At 31.5% G+C, this 14,163-nt stretch overlaps 1 protein-coding gene across 3 annotated transcripts in view; it reads left to right on the plus strand.

Moving 5' to 3' along the window:
• LOC111034234 overlaps positions 1-14,163 on the plus strand; it is a 289,529-nt gene that overhangs the window by 180,164 nt on the left and 95,202 nt on the right. The window lies entirely within an intron of this gene.

Below are 14,163 nucleotides of genomic sequence, written 5' to 3' on the forward strand. Positions count from 1 at the left end.
ATAGCTGTTTTTTCTTGTGCTTAGAGTAAATCAAAAATATAACTGTTTATAGGTACTTGCCTGATATTCAAACTAAATCTAAATAAAAAGTCTATGGTTTGTTATTAGTTATTTGAATGAGCATTTCGCTTAAATATTAATTATGTATGAAAAATAAAATAAACATACCCAAATAATTAAACAATATACATAAATGAACATATTTTCATTGTTGGAGTTAGTGAAAAATTAATAGATATGTATTATAATTATACTTTTTTAATTACTTAATCAAAATTATTTACAGCCTATACAATGTTAATAGTATAATAAGCAAATTTAATATTTCATAAAGGTTAGTGATAGGAAATTACCATTTACGGCCAAGCACTTAGCAGTACCACTCAAATGATTATGATTTAAGTGTTTATTATTTAATTCGGAAAAATTAATAAACGGACAATAATTATTGTTATACAATATGTAAATCAAACCATAACATAATAGAAGAAAATACATTTTTAACCTATATAAGTATATAACGTGGATAGTGGATACATACATACATACCTTTTATTATACAGTTTCAGATCTGAGTGAGCCGTGTCCAAAGCGTAGTGTGCAATGCAAAAGTTTAGACTGAAGACCAACTAAGTAATACTGTCTGCAGACAATATTTAGTATAATAAACTTGTATAATTACTTCATGTAGGTGGTATGTTATCATACAATACTAACAAAATTGATACACTTTGAGACAAATTTTAAATGTTCGATATAGTAACAAATATGTTTTAACAATATGACGTTATCGATCAGTAAATTAAACAATAATATACATGCCGTTTTGAACTGTGGATAATTTTACATAGGTATATACGTATGATAGTGTAAGTAAATAAATAATGTCAATATACCTACCTACATTTTTCCTATTTATTTTGAGTAACGATCTGTAAAAAAATATTTATCATAAATGTATTTAAAAAATATAACGAGGTAAAAATAAAATCGAAAACAAAATGTAACATTTAGAACAAAAATTTAACATACATAATACCAGTGTTATTCTATTACTGAAAACATCTAACAGTTACAAGAAATCGTTAATATATTGTATAGATCTCAACTATACATTACCCTATTTTAATCTGCAAAATGATTTTCTACACCTATATTTAGTGTTTTTACACGAAACTCGGGGTTTCTGTAAATTCATACCTATAATATGCTGTTGAACAATACATTTTGACGGAATATAATGTATGATTAATACTAGAATAATTAATACCGAATGGTTAGAGGAATACATGAATATGTCAGTGATATTTCAGTACAGATATCCGAAACTTATTTTCGTAATTGGACAGTTAATAGTTTTTTTCCGACTGTCTTATAATATATAAAAATAATTGTATTCCAAAGTATAGTGGTTTTTGTATAATGACCTACCGTAAGCATAAGAAAACAGTTCATTATAATATAGTGAAAATATACAGCGACAATTTCGTGAAAATATATAGCTACAAGATTGATAAATTATATAACTACAATAAGGTTAAAACGTGTAATCACCTGCCCAAAAAATGTTTCTTAAATATTTTGACAAAATGTTGAAACAAGTCTAAATCAATTATTATAATTTGTAATAATATTTCCACAATATTTTAAAAACTCAATTTTGGTATGTGCTTATTGAATACCTACCTTAAAGTTATATTTATTTTCGATATATGTACTCTAATGTCGCAGCATATCCATTTACAAGACATGGATGAATGAGTATCATTTTTTAAATTAGTAATATTAGGTACTTAGACTAAAATGCGTGTTCAGTTTCAAATTATGTAGATGAGTTAAGCAATATTTCTTAAAACTAATATTAATTCACTGTCCAATGTTATTAAACAAAAAAAAACATAAAAACATACTTAGAAAATCAATGGTTTAACAATCACTGTATGATATGATTACACAAATGAAAAAAAAAATAACTTTGAGTTCCCTATGTCAAAAAATATTAAAATGTAATGCCTAGCTATGCCATATCTAGCTATAGACATTAAAAAACATTGCATAAAAAATTATCATCGAACTCGGCTCACTCGAAAAATGTATAGGATACATGCTCGCGTATGATTATATTAACACGGTCGAAGGCCAATATGTAGTCCATAAAATATTTTATCTTGTCACGCTAATGGAACTCGCTATTAATGCACATTATAGGTAGGTATATAGGTACCTCATTACGTGTATATACGCGGTTTTAACGTCCCCCCGGTTTTATGGTTACCGTAATTAGTTTACTGTTTTTAACAACAGTTTATTCTTAATTGGAGTAAAATAGCATTCTTTAATTGCACTTCTATAATACGCCCACTCTATGGGCTTCCAGCTCTGTTACACAATATCATCTTGGACGTATCCGCATTTTATGTATTATTATTATTTTGATATCGTCCTTGGTTCTGAACGCTTTTATCTTCCGAAACAGTATTGCAACTCCGTGTGCAGTAGCTTTATACGATATAGGTACTACATATTATATACTTCTGGCCCACAATATCTCACTCCATAGTAACGATTTTTTTTCGTTGTTTAGTTTTTCGTTTGTCACCCTCCAGTATTTATTCCCATAAATTCTCATAAAATACTTTTAGTCGAGTATATGTTTTGTAATCTTATCCGCCACTACTACCGCCGAGGATTTCGAGTAGGTACACGGCCATACACGAGAGTTAACGACTAAACCTTGATAAACCCTCACTTCAATATTATAATTATTAACGCGAATGTATTACCTTCTGAACAGTGAACACACACTCGCTCGTACACTTTCCGGGGCATTATTCACGGAGACCGAGCGGCGCCGGGACAGTATACGCCACGCATGATCCAGCATTGTCTGCACACGTGCAAACAAACACGCCTTATTGTCCCCGGACTAACGCATTTCACTCGCTTACCGATCTTATTTTTTTCGCGGACCTTTGGCGGTTTGGCTTTTATGCGCCTCAAAAATGTGTTTTCGCGTTTTGTATGATAATTTTTTTTTTACGATTATTGATTATAGCTATCGATAGCTCCAATAGTTAAACGACTTATGAGACGTACCTCCCAGGTATGCGGCTGAAAAGTTCGAACGTGGTTCAAAGTCGTTCTTCAATATTGTAGTTAAACCGTTTTAAAAAATCATTGATAACCTATTGACATTGTTATAAAATTTGATGAAAATACTGGAGCATTAATATTATGCGGTATTATTTGTATATTATATGAAAAAAAAATTCAAAGTGAATTACTCAATATGTAAATAAAATATACACATTTATTTGATCATATTATTATGCATATTATTTGTTTATAATATTTTATTGAAATCAATAGTATTCCATCTGCAACGATATAATAAAAAATAAAAATAAATACAATACCAAATGGGAAATTGGAAATGAATAAGGAGCATATTATCCTTATCCCTCCCTCTTCTTGCCAAAATTTTTAAATATATTAGTATGTCCTGAAATTGTAATGTATTTCCTGTTATGTTTTGGTTCGTGCACGAGCAGTGTTTGCAGAAGTATTTGTCACACCTTCGATTCGATAAACGAAACTCGTTAGACGGAAGTGAAGGTGGTATTGGTAATGGTGGCTGTGGTCGACCGTTGCAACCTCATCATTCCTTGGCGGCGGCGGTTGTATCTCGAGCTTGGAATGCGATTATTGGTGGAATAAAATGTCTATGATATACCGAATATAGATACCTACGGCGTAATACTCCAACCGTTGAACTGTATAATAGTATATTATATATACACGGCGAAAATTGCTTGATGCGACATCAAAAGGGATCACGCGTACTTACGGTCTTATAAAACGATAAGTGCGTAAGTAATAAGTAAAAACATATAGGAAATTCGACTTGTACTTGAGTATTCGTGCCTGTCTCCCTGGGTACGTACTCTTCGTTGGTCGCCTATTTTCTCACTTTGATATCATCAAAGTTACCACCGTTTATTTTGTATCTATATTATTGATGTACTGCCTTGAGCATCCTCATGACTAATCATCAGTAAAATATGATTAAGGTTTAATTAAAAATAAGTGTACATCAGTGGAAATGCTAATCGACAATCATTTGTTAGCATTTCACAATCTCTGCTAACGAGATTCGTGCTTAAATAGTGCGATAAATTTTCAAGCTCTCGCTGTTCTATACGGGCGAATATATTAATAACAACATTAAATTAATAATGACGCGTGATAAGTACACTTATGAATATTTTTAAAGCGACTGTATAACTAACAAGAATTGCGTGACAAATGTGTTTGGTGAATTTAAAACGATGTGCGAAAACGATCGAGGGAAATTCTCACTCAACACGCGACAATAGAAGGCGTAGGATAAAAATTAGACGTGACAATGAATGTGGTTAACCGATTTGACGTGTACTAAACGATTTCTACCGTGTCTGAGTACGTTTATATTATAATAATAATGTTACATTATAAACGCACAGTCAGACTTTTTTCGCACAATATTAATAAATTACGTGCACCGCGTGCTACTAAAACAATAATATTACAATACGGGCGCTGTAGCGATATATTATTATTAACTATTGTATTAATACAGGTGGTCGGAAGTAGGTGGGATGACGATATCTCTGTAGCGCGAGGCTTACACGTCTTGTGTCTGTCATCACGACGATATCGGCGCCACAGCAACGTGTCCTCGTCTCCACTCGGTAGCGACGAGAAACGAGCTTTAAGCTTATAATTATTATTACTAATCGACTTATTCATATCTCGCACACACGCACACTGTCACACACACACACACACACACACACACACACACACACACACACACACACACCCCGAGGGACGAGTGGGAAAGTCAAATCTCTTCTCGGATGTGGCACGACGAGTCTCATCAATCACACCGGCGAATGGCGTGCACCCCGACCCGACCCGATATAAAGGCGTCGGCGTGGGAGCAATGGTAGTATGTATTTGTACGGCTCACGACGTTGCGTAAACGGTTCGAAACACAGGGATAGGACTTTACGCGCGCGCGGAGAAAACGGCCTCCCATCAATCTTTCGGCGTTTTTTCCACGATTTTTCGTGCTCGCGAGACCGTTTTCCGTTTAGTTTTCCGCCAGTGAAATCCGAACTCCATTTTTAAATAACCGTTTTGCGCTTACACCTCGGGTGCCTACGGCTATAAATGAGCGCAACGGTAAATTTTTTTTTGTCATAACAATGCGCGTATTACAAGCTGTTGTTGGTATACAACGTGATTCACCAAGAGTGTCATGCTCACCCCTATGTTTTAAATTGTATTCGAATTTTGATATTTGGGTAATTTTTAAATGTATATACATTATACATACTTAAAAACCACATTTTCGGTTTATCAAATGTGAATCTATTCTCCCCACTCCTTTTCTACTGTAAATTATTCAAAATAATTAAGCCCCCTCCCATTTTACTATATTACATAATTGTAGGTTTACAGTTATTAAATTATTGTTTTAAAGGATATTATGGTACTTAAAAATAGTTTAACACAAATATAAAATAAATGTAATATTGGATCTAGTATTTATTATACTCAGTTCATATTTATAAGCAATAAATATTAATGTACATATAATATCTTCCAAACCCATTATCATAGACATATTATTTTTAGTACGTGACTTTGTGCGCAAGGTTAAATTAAATAACTTCAAAAAAAAATATCCACAAAATAATTTACAGTTAAATAGATAGGAGGGTTGTCATTTGAAAAACTGCAGAAGTCTGTATCTCTTCGAGTAGGCATAGCACAAAAAATCTCAAGAAATTTAAAATATGGTCTTCAAAAATAATTAAAAATTCCAAAATCAGATTTCAAATAACTGCATTAATGAAGAAAAAAAATTAGGGTTAAGCAGGCTCGGCGAATCATCCTGTATAATATAATAATGCAGATTATACCTAGGCATACCTACTATTGCTCGTGTAGCGATAGACGTGTAGGCGTGATGTACCAATAATGTATCCTATATATAAATATAATATAATACACGCGGTGGTACACAGGTCGATTTCGGTTAATTAAGCACGAAAACTCGTTAAACGCGCACCGTAAGGGTAGCGGAGGAAGAGGGTGCGGCGCATTTGAACGGGCCCAGAAGATTCATTAATCTAACGCGTTATATATGTGGTGTCGCCATAAATTCGCCGAGAAAACGCTAAAAACAACGCACCTCCATACCATGTAATATAATATAATATGCGCCACCCCCACCGCCTGCAATGTCGACCATCGCGCCCTCCTCCTCCGTCGCTTCCTCCATAATATTATTATCACAAGCCTTTCTCCTCCATACGCGCGCCACCGCGTCTGTTCCGCGTGTGTGTCTCCCCCGAGTGAAATACATTTTTCGGCAGTCCTCGAGTACATTTGAAATTACGAATTTATCGCGAAAACACCTAGGCCCGGGACGACTGCGTAGGTATAAAATTTGTACAGGATCTCGCGCATGCGCACACATGGCTCGCCCGCGTTTCGCGAACTGGTGGACGTCCGTATATAAGGACGACCCCACGCTGCCCGCCGCCAGTGTGCAGCGGACGTGTCGTGTAGCGAAATAATAACGTCGGTAAAATAAAAAAAATGTCACGAACCGTATAAAGGTGCGCTCCGCAGACACCGCGAATAATAAGCGCGTATATGATTATATATTATTCAGATTGTAATTTCGTTCCAACTTTAAACTTAATGTTTATGTGGCGAAAATAAAAAAAAACAATGTCAAATTGGAAAACTGTCAAAAAATATTCACAAACAAATCATTATTATTGTTGCGCAAAATAATTTTCAGTTAAATCTAGAATGGAGTTTTCTGGAATAAGATTAAATAATAATACAAGCTAGCAAAACAGATATTTATGATTTTGGTGACATGAATATTAATGTTTAGGTCATACATGGATCAATTTTTTGTAGGAAGACAAATTTACAATTCATAATTTTAGCAAGGAGATATTTTAGAATTGTACATTATGACCGGAGTGATGAATGAACCAATGCGTTTCACGTAGTATAATGTGTCGGTAAATGTTTTATTTGTTGTTTGTTGTATCTGTTATTGTATTTCGGTTGAGTAAAAATGCTACAAATGTTCAACTTGGTGGGTGGATTCGAGCAGAAAATTGAATCTAGATGGTATTTTGGGCAGTTAAAAGTTAAAATTATCATTACTATAAAAAATATTATGAAATTGGGAAAAAATTAAAAAAACTACAATATTTCCAAACCAATAGTTTCTGATATTTCTGATAAAATTGATTTCAAGCTTTTGAGGTTTAAATTTTCAAATTATTTTAAAGTTAACAACTCCTTATGCTTTCAAGATTAATTGCTGAAGCTTGATAATCGAATACAAGGTTCTTTATAGATAGGTATTACAACATTCAACAGATATCGGAAATAGAATATAATAATATGCATAATTTTTTTATATAAATATATTGGAAGCTAGAACTATAGCTACACATAAATGACATAATATTATTATAGTTATAGTTAAACACTATCGTTCATTGAAAAAATTGAAATAATACTTAGGCTGTAGTTATTAGTACCTTAATATTTAGAGGCCTTATGATTTAATTTATTCTACCACGGTGTAATACACGACGTTTAAATTTTAATATCGATAAGAATGTTAAAAGGTATTACAAAGTTACTACGAGTAAACACATTGATATGTGCACAGTTGGCATATGTCATACAAACTTACGGAATTGGCAAAGTTGTAGTATGGTCTTAGAAGACACCTATATGACACCATACTTTACATACGGTGAACTAAGATTATACATTATAAAACTATGAGGATTTATGATTTAAGCATCTTTTCGATTTAACAACTTGTAATTTCTAATAAAATCTTGTAATATCCAGTACAGTTTATTGTTTTACTGATTACATTTTACTACAAAAAAAAAGTAGCGCACAATATTTATTTTTGGTAAAAGAGTTACATTAAAAGATTCTTAATTAAAGTTTATTAAAGTTATGAGTTTTATTTTTATAAAAATAGTTGTTCAGACACAAATTGAATTGTGGTTAAAAACCAAAATCTACTGAATACAGAAAATACTTTAACTAATCTGTAAATTATATTATATATATTATTATAGTATATATACCCCGAGGAATTACAAACGTACTTCCGGAGAGTTTAGTGGTGAAAAAAGTATATTATATATGTTTCACGATAATATAAAACAAAAACTTTTAAAATTTTCATGTACAAGTTATTTTTTTAATGGCAAAAAAATTAAATATTTTTTTAGCGTATATATTTTGAATTTCTAAAGTAAAATATTATTTTTAAACATGCCAAATAATTTTAATGCATTTACCATAACAAAACTTTTATATCCAAAGTTTTTCATCCAACGGATTCTACCTTAATATTGTTTTCTAAGACAAGATTTAAGGATATTTTTATTTTTACGGGATAGTAAATAAAACATATTTAAAAATAAGAATTTATCTACGAGTACATCTGCTTTTTTTGAAAACCATACAATTGACTAAAGCTTAAAAAAAAATGTAGGTGTAAAATAGATGATATTCTATATTATGGTGATTATTTTAAAGGTAATCACAAAATGACTTAAAAGTTTTAATATTTTTGAAATTTTGTTTTACATAATTGAACTTATTACAAAACGTTTATAAAAAAACGTTAAGTGAATTCGTTCTTATATTTTATTGTTGTTATTTTTTTTGTTGATGAATATATTTTTCTGCGAATTTTCATATTATTTAATCAATTTCATATAACTTTAAATAGGTACATACTTATTTAATTAATAACTCGTTCATAATAATTGGATTTTATTTTAGTACATAATTCTCGGAAAAAAAATAGTTTAGATAAAAATATTATCATATTTTTTTCAAGGATGTCATTTCGTAATAATTAATTCATTCAAATTTTGTGTAAAATTATGTATAAAAAATATTCTCGAAAACATCAATACTTTTCTGTAATAGATTTTAATGATAAGTTTTAAAATAACTGACCTGTTTGTTCCAAAAAACTAATATTCTGGTTGATTTAGTGTTTGAAAAAGTTTTTTTTTCATCCATAATCTATTTTTCTACCTAATATTTATTTTACAAATAGTTTTTATTTAGATTTTTTATATTTTTTAAATTTTACAATTGAATGTCTCTCAAAAATAAAATTATATTTTTGATGGATTCTTCGTCGGGGCCCAGTGTTTCATGAAGGTGTTCCGATTAATATTAATATTATTGCTATGTGCGAGAAATAAAGATAAAAATATACTACTCGTGCGCATTATGATTACCTATGGATTTAGTTAAATCGAGTTTTTTTATTTCCATACATGTATGCTCCCACGTATTTCTATAATTTTAGATAGATATGTAATAAGTCACAATTATTTAAAGTCGCATGATGAAATATAAATATATTCAACTTCAACTACTGTCATATGACGTCAAAAGCAGAAATCAGTCGGTCAGCAAGGGAGTTTGTCGACTCTATCAACGCTACAGTAAAAATGGGCTTGATATGTAGTACCTAGGCACTTATAATAGAATGGCAAAAAGAGTAAAATTATGGGTTATACCTACGTAGTCAAGTGTCCGGTGGCTGAAGAATCCGTTGTTTCGGGATAATATGAGATGTGGGAAAACGACAGGTGTGTAACTCAATGCGAATGACGGCTTGGTACACAAAGGAACGTGAGAGGTTGTTGTAAACCTATCTTTGCATTGATCTCTTGCCGTGTATCTCTCGTTCATTTCGTTCCTTTTTGTGCTGTGTCTGGTCCCTATGTAAAAACAATGATTTAATTATTGTTGTTATTTGAATGACATATACCACTATACCTAGTGACATATACCTAATGGCTAATACATCGTACTTCAACGATTTGTTTAAATCGGTGATTGTTACTATTGCATAATCGATATATTATTATATTTAATTAATTAAGAAAAAAAAAAAATATTAATAATAAAAATAATAACTGAACAAATCAACCTGCAGTAATATATGAATTATTATTTTATTATTATTATTTTCTGTTCTTGCCATGCAAGACAAGACATCGACAAATAATATTCAACATAATATGTATGGCTATAATTATATTGATACATCGAAAATCGACAAAAAAATGTCCGTATCACTGAACTTAATATTATCACGCAAGACAGGCAGACTCTATAGGAAAGTTTAAACAGTGTAAAAAACCCATTTATGAATGCCAAAATAAATTATATATTACTTATCGCATATATCTGTTGTAATAAATATAAAAACACATAGCTCAAACCTATGCGCTATATGGTTTAAAAAACAACCATAATATCATTATTTGAGCGTAAACTATATTTTTAAATCGAAATACTTGTAATGTTTGACTGTTATAAATGAAAACTGTATCCATAGAAATAAATGAAAAAAAAATATAAACGAAATTCGATATTAAAATGATCAAAGTGAGATTATGTGCTATCATCAATATTTATTACTGTATTTCTATATTACCATATTATATGACATAGAATTAATATGAAGTCATGTTGGAGCTCATAAATTTTACAGTTGTGCCATATAAGTTTGTACATAGTATGTACCTTAGTGGGTAAATAAAATAATTCACACATTTTGGATATTTGATGTACATTTATATTTACATTGTGAGCTCCTTCCTCCCCCCACCCCACCCCATCCCCATTACACTTACAAGGTTAGACGAACGTGGAAAGTTGTTGTTGAACTGTGTACCTACGTTTCCTAAAACTTTTCACGCTTACGCAGTGGCGTATTATTTACGGAGGCAGATGACGCAGATAGACCTGCCACCATGGCCCTCTCTGTTTCAAACGTCCCCACTTAGCTCCACGTCTAGACATTTTGATAAATATGTTGCATTGGCTTTCAATAAAAACAATACAGTTTCATAATAGTTTTATAATATCTGAGTACCCTCAAAGAATATGGGCATGATCATTTGTGTGCACATTTATCTCATTAGTGCTAGTCTTGTAAAAAACTTCAAAATTATTTTTTTTATTTATAAAGGTAACCCTCGGCAGCAAGGCCATCGGGAGATATGTATTAAAATTATTTTTAAATACGCAGAGGTACTCATATGCTTTTTCCGGGGTAAATAAATATTATATTTTTACATAATGTATTTTTTTATTTTTGACCTACGTGTTCGAAAACTACAAAAAAAATTATAAATTACTTGTTTATCTTTATACTTATGTAAATGCTTACGATTATGGGAACTATTTTTCATCGTTTTAATCTGACGGGATAATAAACAGCGAAAATTGTTCATGAAACCTTCAGGTTATAACATTATTTACCGGAAGAAATACTGAACAGGTTGAAAAAAATTGATACATTATGATTGCTTAACATGTAGTTCAAGTCTAAATATAATCACAAAAACCAAAACAACATCATATTATAAAAAGTTATTTATTGTAAACGATATATTTTAAAATTGCACCAATAAATATTAATTCATTCAAGCACTAACGTATTTATATTATGTTAAATCTCTGAGTGTTTTTTTTTCTCATAAAGTGAATAAAATACATTCATTTAATTTTAAATAGCTATTGATTGGTGGATTATATTTTTCTTTAATCTGTATCAATTATTTTTTGACAAGAAATCCATCTGAAAATCCTATCCTACCAATCCACACTTCCCCGGATTTAGCCCAACACTGTTCTGCGTCTCATTATATAGTTCTAATGAACTTTTTTCCGATTATAGTAAATTGGTGTGCCTTCATTGGATTTCTACAAGTTATTATTATTTTTGTAAAACGACTGCAAAAGGCGTTCTCGATTTGAATGCGAGTTCGACAGAGAGCACATAATATACGTATAATATATGTGACCAAGGTAGAAAACTGGTGGTTTACAATGAGTGCATTGTAGTAAGCAGGTGGTTTAAGTGAATGTTGACGGTGCTCCTTGTACTATAAAAAAATCTATATATAAACACATAGATTATGTTATATTATATATGTATGTATGTGTGTGTGTGTGTGTTTATAGTTTTATGTATCCACATGTATAAAGTAAAATATTTGAACAGCCGCTATAAAAAGAAAAAAAACTCGCAGACTCTTGAAGTAAATGAGCGAGAAAATAGTACACGCGAACCCTCGAAATGCGTTCGGGCACCAAAGCCATTTGTACGTAAACAAAATGAAAACTACTGTGTGTATATTACATGCTAAAAGTACGGGTAAAATATGACGTATCTTTTTCTCGGCAATACATTTGTCATTTGTGGACAGATTACGCACTCGAACGCGTATACGTTTTCTTATTTAGGTACCTGGTATACCAGCTGAGTACTCTGCTATAGCTTTTATAATTGGCTGCCGGCTGCAAATGTCGGGGCAATTATTTGGGGCATTCAAACGTCGTCAGAGAGACTAATACAGAGATTATTTGTATTTTTTTAACAAGTGAGAATCGCTCGTGATCCTCGACGACTGCATAAACGAGCTGCTGTTTGATCTAGAATCCTGTGTCCTGTTGTATAGGTAATGGCAAGACCCCAGTAGCAAGTATATTACATTATGATATTTATAGGCAAAGGATTTAATAATCCTTGCTGACTCGAGCGATGAACCCACCTATCGAGCTATGGCTGGTTTCACGTGACGTGTTGTGTTCAACGTCTTGATTTTTCAGATAACGTTAATTTTGTCGGGTGTATAAATAAAAGATAAACTCAAAACCGCTCTCTGATCTATTTCAGAATATTTCTCTGTGGTTTAGGATGCGACAGCAATATTAATGATGAAAAAATTACAGTTAAACATCTTAATTTTAACAAAATCATAATCGGGTAAAGACGACATGAGCTCCTCTATCTGCAGAAGCGTTATCCGAGTGTAGTCATGATTTAACAATGTTTGCATGTATGCATGAGTAAATAAACTCAAACAAGACGTGTTTCACATCACTCTAGCATCACAGTCTTTTTACACGAAAAATTGCTAAAATTTCTTTTGGTGGTAATAATATTACATGTATACTGTATAGGTCGTAACGCTTACAGTTAACGATACCATGAACATATGTATGTAGATTATAGTTATAATATATACTTTTATATACTTTTTGACTTAATTTAAAAATAAAATAAATCTTTAAGCCCTTCCTCGATGAACAGTATATTCACAATAATATCTATCTCGGGGGGTTTTCACTGGCTCAAGTTAGCTTATTCGTGGAAAACTGTACGTGGTTGCGAGTAATAAAATTATATGTCGAGGTTATAACGTGTGCAGTAGGTACCGTGATATGGTATATACCTGTAGAGTGGTATACATAGGTGTACCTATGTGTGCGGAATATGGATATTATTATACACTCTGATTAATATGCATATTCGGTATAATAATATGGTAATTGATTTGATTTCTATTTTGCCCAAATTTCATCCATGTTCCATACACACATCCACCTGTGCGTATTAAAAATCACTCAAAACCCGAACGGTTGTACCTATAGGTACAACAATTTAGTGGAAAAAATAAATAGTATCCACTCAACTGAAACAATATGCATATTATAATAATTAATCGTCCCGAATAGTATCGAAAATATATTCAACTGGTCAGACGTTTCAATATTTATGCGGTGTGAAATGGGTAATAATATTGACAATGTCCTTTTACTAATGTGTACATTGTTCGTCGAAAATGTATCTCTATTATCTGTAATTGATTAGACAACAATTAGTTATCCCGTCAATAAACGACCTGTTAATTTTGGATGTTCATACAAATTGTATCTGCCATCACCTACCTTCTTATTCAAAATGTAATAAAATATTTACCGTGACTCAATAATGTGATGAAGCAATTTTAGCCTCATCATTTAACACTGTATAAGGTGTCTATTCGATTCGCTTTTCTCACACTTCGTGATATTTATCAATCTAATGAGTTACTTTTAAAATCAACATTCCATACTAAATTAACTGCTATTATTAAATTTCTTCCGTCGTTTCGTTTAATCTTTTAGCTTTGCAATTTAAATACTGAATGCCTGACATTGTTTTAGCGATTCCGTTATTATTTTTTC

Source organism: Myzus persicae, unplaced genomic scaffold (genome assembly GCF_001856785.1).
Source record: "Myzus persicae strain clone G006 unplaced genomic scaffold, MPER_G0061.0, whole genome shotgun sequence".
In the NCBI taxonomy this organism is placed as follows: Eukaryota; Metazoa; Arthropoda; class Insecta; order Hemiptera; family Aphididae; genus Myzus; species Myzus persicae.